Source organism: Somniosus microcephalus, chromosome 12, assembly GCF_052327205.1.
Source record: "Somniosus microcephalus isolate GS21.2 chromosome 12, FLI_Smic_1.0, whole genome shotgun sequence".
NCBI classification, from domain to species: domain Eukaryota; kingdom Metazoa; phylum Chordata; class Chondrichthyes; order Squaliformes; family Somniosidae; genus Somniosus; species Somniosus microcephalus.
In genome coordinates, this window is record NC_140998.1 from 104150377 (window position 1) to 104157161 (window position 6785).

Sequence of the window (6785 nt, forward strand, 5' to 3'; positions counted from 1 at the left end):
CCTTCTTTCCCCCTCCCTCCCTTCTTTCCCCCTCCCTCCCTTCTTTCCCCCCCCTCCTCCCTCCCTTCTCCCCCCCCCCTCCCTCCCTCCCTCCCTTCTTTCCCCCCCCCTCCCTCCTCCCCCCTCCCTCCCTCCCTTCCCCCCTCCCTCCCTCCCTTCTTTCCCCCCCCTCCCTCCCTCCCTTCTTCCCCCCCCTCCCTCCCTCCCTTCTTTCCCCCCCCTCCCTCCCTCCCTTCTTTCCCCCCCTCCCTCCCTCCCTTCTTTCCCCCCCCTCCCTCCCTCCCTTCTTTCCCCCCCCTCCCTCCCTCCCTTCTTTCCCCCCCCTCCCTCCCTCCCTTCTTTCCCCCCTCCCTCCCTCCCTCCCTTCTTTCCCCCCCCTCCCTCCTTTCCCCCCCTCCCTCCCTCCCTCCCTTCTTTCCCCCCTCCCTCCCTCCCTTCTTTCCCCCCCCCTCCCTCCTTTCCCCCCCCCTCCTCCCTCCCTTCTTTCCCCCCCCTCCCTCCCTCCCTTCTTTCCCCCCCCCCTCCCTCCCTCCCTTCTTTCCCCCCCTCCCTCCCTCCCTTCTTTCCCCCCCCCTCCCTCCCTCCCTTCTTTCCCCCCCCTCCCTCCCTCCCTTCTTTCCCCCCCCTCCTCCCTCCCTTCTTCCCCCCCCCCTCCCTCCCTTCTTCCCCCCCCCTCCCTCCCTTCTTCCCCCCCCCCCTCCCTCCCTTCTTCCCCCCCCCTCCCTCCCTTCTTTCCCCCCCCTCCCTCCCTCCCTCCCTTCTTTCCCCCCCCTCCCTCCCTCCCTCCCTTCTTTCCCCCCCCTCCCTCCCTCCCTTCTTTCCCCCCCCCTCCCTCCCTCCCTTCTTTCCCCCCCCCTCCCTCCCTCCCTTCTTTCCCCCCCCTCCCTCCCCCCTCCCTCCCTCCCTTCTTTCCCCCCCCTCCCTCCCTCCCTTCTTTCCCCCCCCTCCCTCCCTCCCTTCTTTCCCCCCCCTCCCTCCCTCCCTTCTTTCCCCCCCCTCCCTCCCTCCCTCCCCCCTCCCTCCCTCCCTTCTTTCCCCCCCCTCCCTCCCTCCCTTCTTTCCCCCCCCTCCCTCCCTCCCTTCTTTCCCCCCCCTCCCTCCCTCCCTTCTTTCCCCCCCCTCCTCCCTCCCTCCCCCCTCCCTCCCTCCCTTCTTTCCCCCCCCTCCCTCCCTCCCTTCTTTCCCCCCCCTCCCTCCTCCCTTCTTTCCCCCCCTCCCTCCTCCCTTCTTTCCCCCCCTCCCTCCCTCCCTTCTTTCCCCCCCTCCCTCCCTTCTTTCCCCCCCTCCCTCCTTTCCCCCCCCCTCCCTCCCTCCCTTCTTTCCCCCCCCTCCCTCCCTCCCTTCTTTCCCCCCCCTCCCTCCCTCCCTTCTTTCCCCCCCTCCCTCCCTCCCTTCCCCCCCCCTCCCTCCCTCCCTTCTTTCCCCCCCCTCCCTCCTTCCCTCCCTCCCTCCCTTCTTTCCCCCCCCTCCCTCCCTCCCTTCTTTTCCCCCCCTCCCTCCCTCCCTTCTTTCCCCCCCCTCCCTCCCTCCCTTCTTTCCCCCCCTCCCTCCCTCCCTTCTTTCCCCCCCCCCTCCCTCCCTTCCCCCCCCCTCCCTCCCTCCCTTCCCCCCCCCTCCCTCCCTCCCTTCTTTCCCCCCCCTCCCTCCTTCCCTCCCTTCTTTCCCCCCCCCTCCCTTCTTCCCCCCCCTCCCTTCTTCCCCCCCTCCCTCCCTTCTTCCCCCCCTCCCTCCCTTCTTCCCCCCCTCCCTCCCTTCTTTCCCCCCCCCTCCCTCCTTCTTTCCCCCCCCCTCCCTCCCTTCTTTCCCCCCCTCCCTCCCTTCTTTCCCCCCCCTCCCTCCCTTCTTTCCCCCCCCCTCCCTTCTTTCCCCCCCCTCCCTTCTTTCCCCCCCCCTCCCTCCCTTCTTTCCCCCCCCTCCCTCCCTTCTTTCCCCCCCCTCCCTCCCTTCTTTCCCCCCCCCTCCCTTCTTTCCCCCCCCTCCCTCCCTTCTTTCCCCCCCCCTCCCTCCCTTCTTTCCCCCCCCCTCCCTCCCTTCTTTCCCCCCCCCTCCCTCCCTTCTTTCCCCCCCCCTCCCTCCCTTCTTTCCCCCCCCCTCCCTCCCTTCTTTCCCCCCCCCTCCCTCCCTTCTTTCCCCCCCCCTCCCTCCCTTCTTTCCCCCCCCCTCCCTCCCTTCTTTCCCCCCCCCTCCCTCCCTTCTTTCCCCCCCCCTCCCTCCCTTCTTTCCCCCCCCTCCCTCCCTTCTTTCCCCCCCCCCCTCCCTCCCTTCTTTCCCCCCCCCCCTCCCTCCCTTCTTTCCCCCCCCCCTCCCTCCCTTCTTTCCCCCCCCCTCCCTCCCTTCTTTCCCCCCCCCTCCCTCCCTTCTTTCCCCCCCCCTCCCTCCCTTCTTTCCCCCCCCTCCCTCCCTTCTTTCCCCCCCCCCTCCCTCCCTTCTTTCCCCCCCCCCTCCCTCCCTTCTTTCCCCCCCCCTCCCTCCCTTCTTTCCCCCCCCCTCCCTCCCTTCTTTCCCCCCCCCTCCCTCCCTTCTTTCCCCCCCCCCTCCCTCCCTTCTTTCCCCCCCCCTCCCTCCCTTCTTTCCCCCCCCCTCCCTCCCTTCTTTCCCCCCCCCCCTCCCTCCCTTCTTTCCCCCCCCCCCTCCCTCCCTTCTTTCCCCCCCCTCCCTCCCTTCTTTCCCCCCCCTCCCTCCCTTCTTTCCCCCCCCCTCCCTCCCTTCTTTCCCCCCCCCCCCTCCCTTCTTTCCCCCCCCCCCTCCCTTCTTTCCCCCCCCTCCCTCCCTTCTTTCCCCCCCCCCCTCCCTTCTTTCCCCCCCCCCCTCCCTTCTTTCCCCCCCCTCCCTCCCTTCTTTCCCCCCCCCTCCCTCCCTTCTTTCCCCCCTCCCTCCCTTCTTTCCCCCCCCCTCCCTCCCTTCCCCCCCCTCCCTCCCTTCTTTCCCCCCCCCCTCCCTCCCTTCTTTCCCCCCCCCTCCCTCCCTTCTTTCCCCCCCCCTCCCTCCCCCCCTTCTTTCCCCCCCCCTCCCTCCCTTCTTTCCGCCCCCCCTCCCTCCCTTCTTTCCCCCCCCCTCCCTCCCTTCTTTCCCCCCCCCCTCCCTCCCTTCTTTCCCCCCCTCCCTCCCTCCCTTCTTTGCCCCCCCCCTCCCTCCCTCCCTTGCCCCCCCCCTCCCTCCCTCCCTTCTTTGCCCCCCCCCCTCCCTCCCTTCTTTGCCCCCCCCCTCCCTCCCTCCCTTCTTTGCCCCCCCCCCCTCCTTTCCCCCCCCTCCCCCCCTCCTTTCCCCCCCCTCCCCCCCTCCCTCCCTTCTTTCCCCCCCCTCCCTCCCTCCCTTCTTCCCCCCCCTCCCTCCCTCCCTTCTTTCCCCCCCCTCCCCCCCCTCCCTTCTTTCCCCCCCCTCCCTCCCTCCCTCCCTCCCTTCTTTCCCCCCCCCTCCCTTCTTTCCCCCCCCCTCCCTTCTTTCCCCCCCCCCTCCTTCTTTCCCCCCCCTCCCTTCTTTCCCCCCCCCCCCTTCTTTCCCCCCCCCCCCCTTCTTTCCCCCCCCCCTCCCTTCTTTCCCCCCCCCCTCCCTTCTTTCCCCCCCCTCCCTTCTTTCCCCCCCCCCTCCCTTCTTTCCCCCCCCTCCCTTCTTTCCCCCCCCTCCCTTCTTTCCCCCCCCCCTCCCTTCTTTCCCCCCCCCCCCTTCTTTCCCCCCCTCCCTTCTTTCCCCCCCCTCCCTTCTTCCCCCCCCTCCCTTCTTCCCCCCCCTCCCTTCTTTCCCCCCCCCTCCCTTCTTTCCCCCCCCTCCCTTCTTTCCCCCCCCCCTCCCTTCTTTCCCCCCCCCCTCCCTTCTTTCCCCCCCCCCCCTCCCTTCTTTCCCCCCCCCCCCCCCTTCTTTCCCCCCCCCCCCTCCCTTCTTTCCCCCCCCCCCCTCCCTTCTTTCCCCCCCCCCTCCCTTCTTTCCCCCCCCCCTCCCTTCTTTCCCCCCCCTCCCTTCTTTCCCCCCCCTCCCTTCTTCCCCCCCCTCCCTTCTTCCCCCCCCCTCCCTTCTTCCCCCCCCTCCCTTCTTCCCCCCCCTCCCTTCTTCCCCCCCCCTCCCTTTTCTTCCCCCCCCTCCCTTTTCTTCCCCCCCCCTCCCTTTTCTTCCCCCCCCCCTCCCTTTTCTTCCCCCCCCCCTCCCTTTTCTTCCCCCCCCCCTCCCTTTTCTTCCCCCCCCCCCCTTTTCTTCCCCCCCCCTCCCTTTTCTTCCCCCCCCCCCCTTTTCTTCCCCCCCCCCCTTTTCTTCCCCCCCCCTCCCTTTTCTTCCCCCCCCCCTCCCTTTTCTTCCCCCCCCCCTCCCTTTTCTTCCCCCCCCCCTCCCTTTTCTTCCCCCCCTCCCTTTTCTTCCCCCCCTCCCTTTTCTTCCCCCCCCCTCCCTTTTCTTCCCCCCCCCCTCCCTTTTCTTCCCCCCCCCTCCCTTTTCTTCCCCCCCCTCCCTTTTCTTCCCCCCCCCTCCCTTTTCTTCCCCCCCCCCTCCCTTTTCTTCCCCCCCCCCTCCCTTTTCTTCCCCCCCCTCCCTTTTCTTCCCCCCCCCTCCTCCCTTTTCTTCCCCCCCCCTCCTCCCTTTTCTTCCCCCCCCTCCTCCCTTTTCTTCCCCCCCCCTCCTCCCTTTTCTTCCCCCCCCCCCTCCCTTTTCTTCCCCCCCCCCCCCCTCCCTTTTCTTCCCCCCCCCCCTCCTCCCTTTTCTTTTCCCCCCCCCTCCCTTTTCTTTTCCCCCCCCCCTCCCTTTTCTTTTCCCCCCCCCCTCCCTTTTCTTCCCCCCCCCTCCCTTTTCTTTTCCCCCCCCCCTCCCTTTTCTTTTCCCCCCCTCCCTTTTCTTCCCCCCCCCCCTCCCTTTTCTTCCCCCCCCCCCTCCCTTTTCTTCCCCCCCCCCCTCCCTTTTCTTCCCCCCCCCCCTCCCTTTTCTTCCCCCCCCCTCCCTTTTCTTCCCCCCCCCCCTCCCTTTTCTTCCCCCCCCCCTCCCTTTTCTTCCCCCCCCCCTCCCTTTTCTTCCCCCCCCCCCTCCCTTTTCTTCCCCCCCCCTCCCTTTTCTTCCCCCCCCTCCCTTTTCTTCCCCCCCCCTCCCTTTTCTTCCCCCCCCCTCCCTTTTCTTCCCCCCCCCCCCTCCTTCCTTCTTTCCCCCCCCCCTCCTTCCTTCTTTCCCCCCCTCCTTCCTTCTTTGAGATTTGGCAGGACATCCCAAAGTGCTTTACAGCCAATTTAAGCACTTTTGAAGTGTCGTCACTATTGTAATATAGGAAACACAGCAGCTAATCTGTGGACAACAAGGTCCCACGAACAGTAATGTAATAATGATCAGATAATCTGTTTGAATGATGCTGGTTGAGAGATAAATACTGGCCAGGACACCGGGGCCAAACTCCCCTACTCTTCTTCAAATAGTGTCATGGGATCTTTTATGTTACTTGGGATGGCAGACACCTCAGATGCCGAGGTACAAGTTTATCCATGGACCCAAAACCAATTCCATCAGAGCAGCTCCTCTAATGTGGAGACCCAAATTAGAAACATTTTAGTCTCATGAAGATTGAAGCAATGAAGTCATGGTCATCTTCTATTGGATAGTTTTAACCATTACATGAGGTCAGAGGGAAAACTCAGGCGGGTAGGACAAAAATATGGTCCATACATTTCCTATTCTCATTTCATGATGCCAAACTATTTATAATACAGCTTAATTAATTCTTTCCCAACATTTTTAAAATCAGACTTTGGACATCAGAAAGCCAAAATCAGTATTCACTTTACTAACATTGAATACTGCAAAGAAAACACCACCTTTATTAAGTTATCGATCATAGATGAACTAAAGCAAAAAACAAGGGGCGAGCTAAATTCTGTACTCAACCATGCAGCAAGCAAAAGCTAGAATTCTCGGTGGCAAGAAAGGCATTAATATCGCACCTTTCATATTTAAGGATGTTCCAATGTACTTCAAATCAAATTACTTTTTTAATCAATTATTTAAATCAGCACATAAGTAATGCTGCTCATATTTGGGTAAAAAGGGGAATTGGCTCAAGCTACAAATACTCCACTCGTGATAGAACCAGTGACATTCCTGGTTTTTATGGTCATCACTGGTCTGCTGGTCTGACCATAGACCGCTGTAACAATGTAATAATTGGCCACCCTACACTTGAATTGGAGAGAAGACAGAGAAAAAGAGAGTCCTACCACCATCCAGTGCTCTACTAGAAAGTGTATGTGTGAAACATGATCAAGTGAAACCCTCATCCAAGATTCTGTTACCTCCAGACTCGACTATTCCAATGCTTTTTGGCTGGTCTCCAATCTTCCACCCTCCATAAACTTGAGCTCATTTAAAACTCTCCTGCCCGTATCCCAACTTGAACCAAGTCCCATTCACCCATCACTCCTGTGCTCACTGACCTACATTGGCTCCCGGTCCACCAACACCTCAATTTTAAAATACTTTTCCTGGTTTTCAAATCACTCCATGGCCTCGCCCCTCATCTCTAACCGCCTTCAGTCCTACAACCCTCAGAGAACTCGGTGTTCCTCCAACTCTGGCCTCTTGTGCATCCCCCCACTTCCTTTGCTCCACCAAGACAGCCGTGCCTTCAGCCGTCTAGGCCCTAAGCTCTGGAATTCCCTCTCAAACACCTCTACCTCTCCAGCACTCTCTCCTTTTAAGACACTGCCTCAAACCTACCTCTTCCAAGCCATTGGTCATCTGTTCTAATGTCTCCTTTTAGTGTCTATTTTTGTCTCATTATGCTCCCGTGAAGCACCTGGAGACGTTTTACTGCATTAAAAGGCACT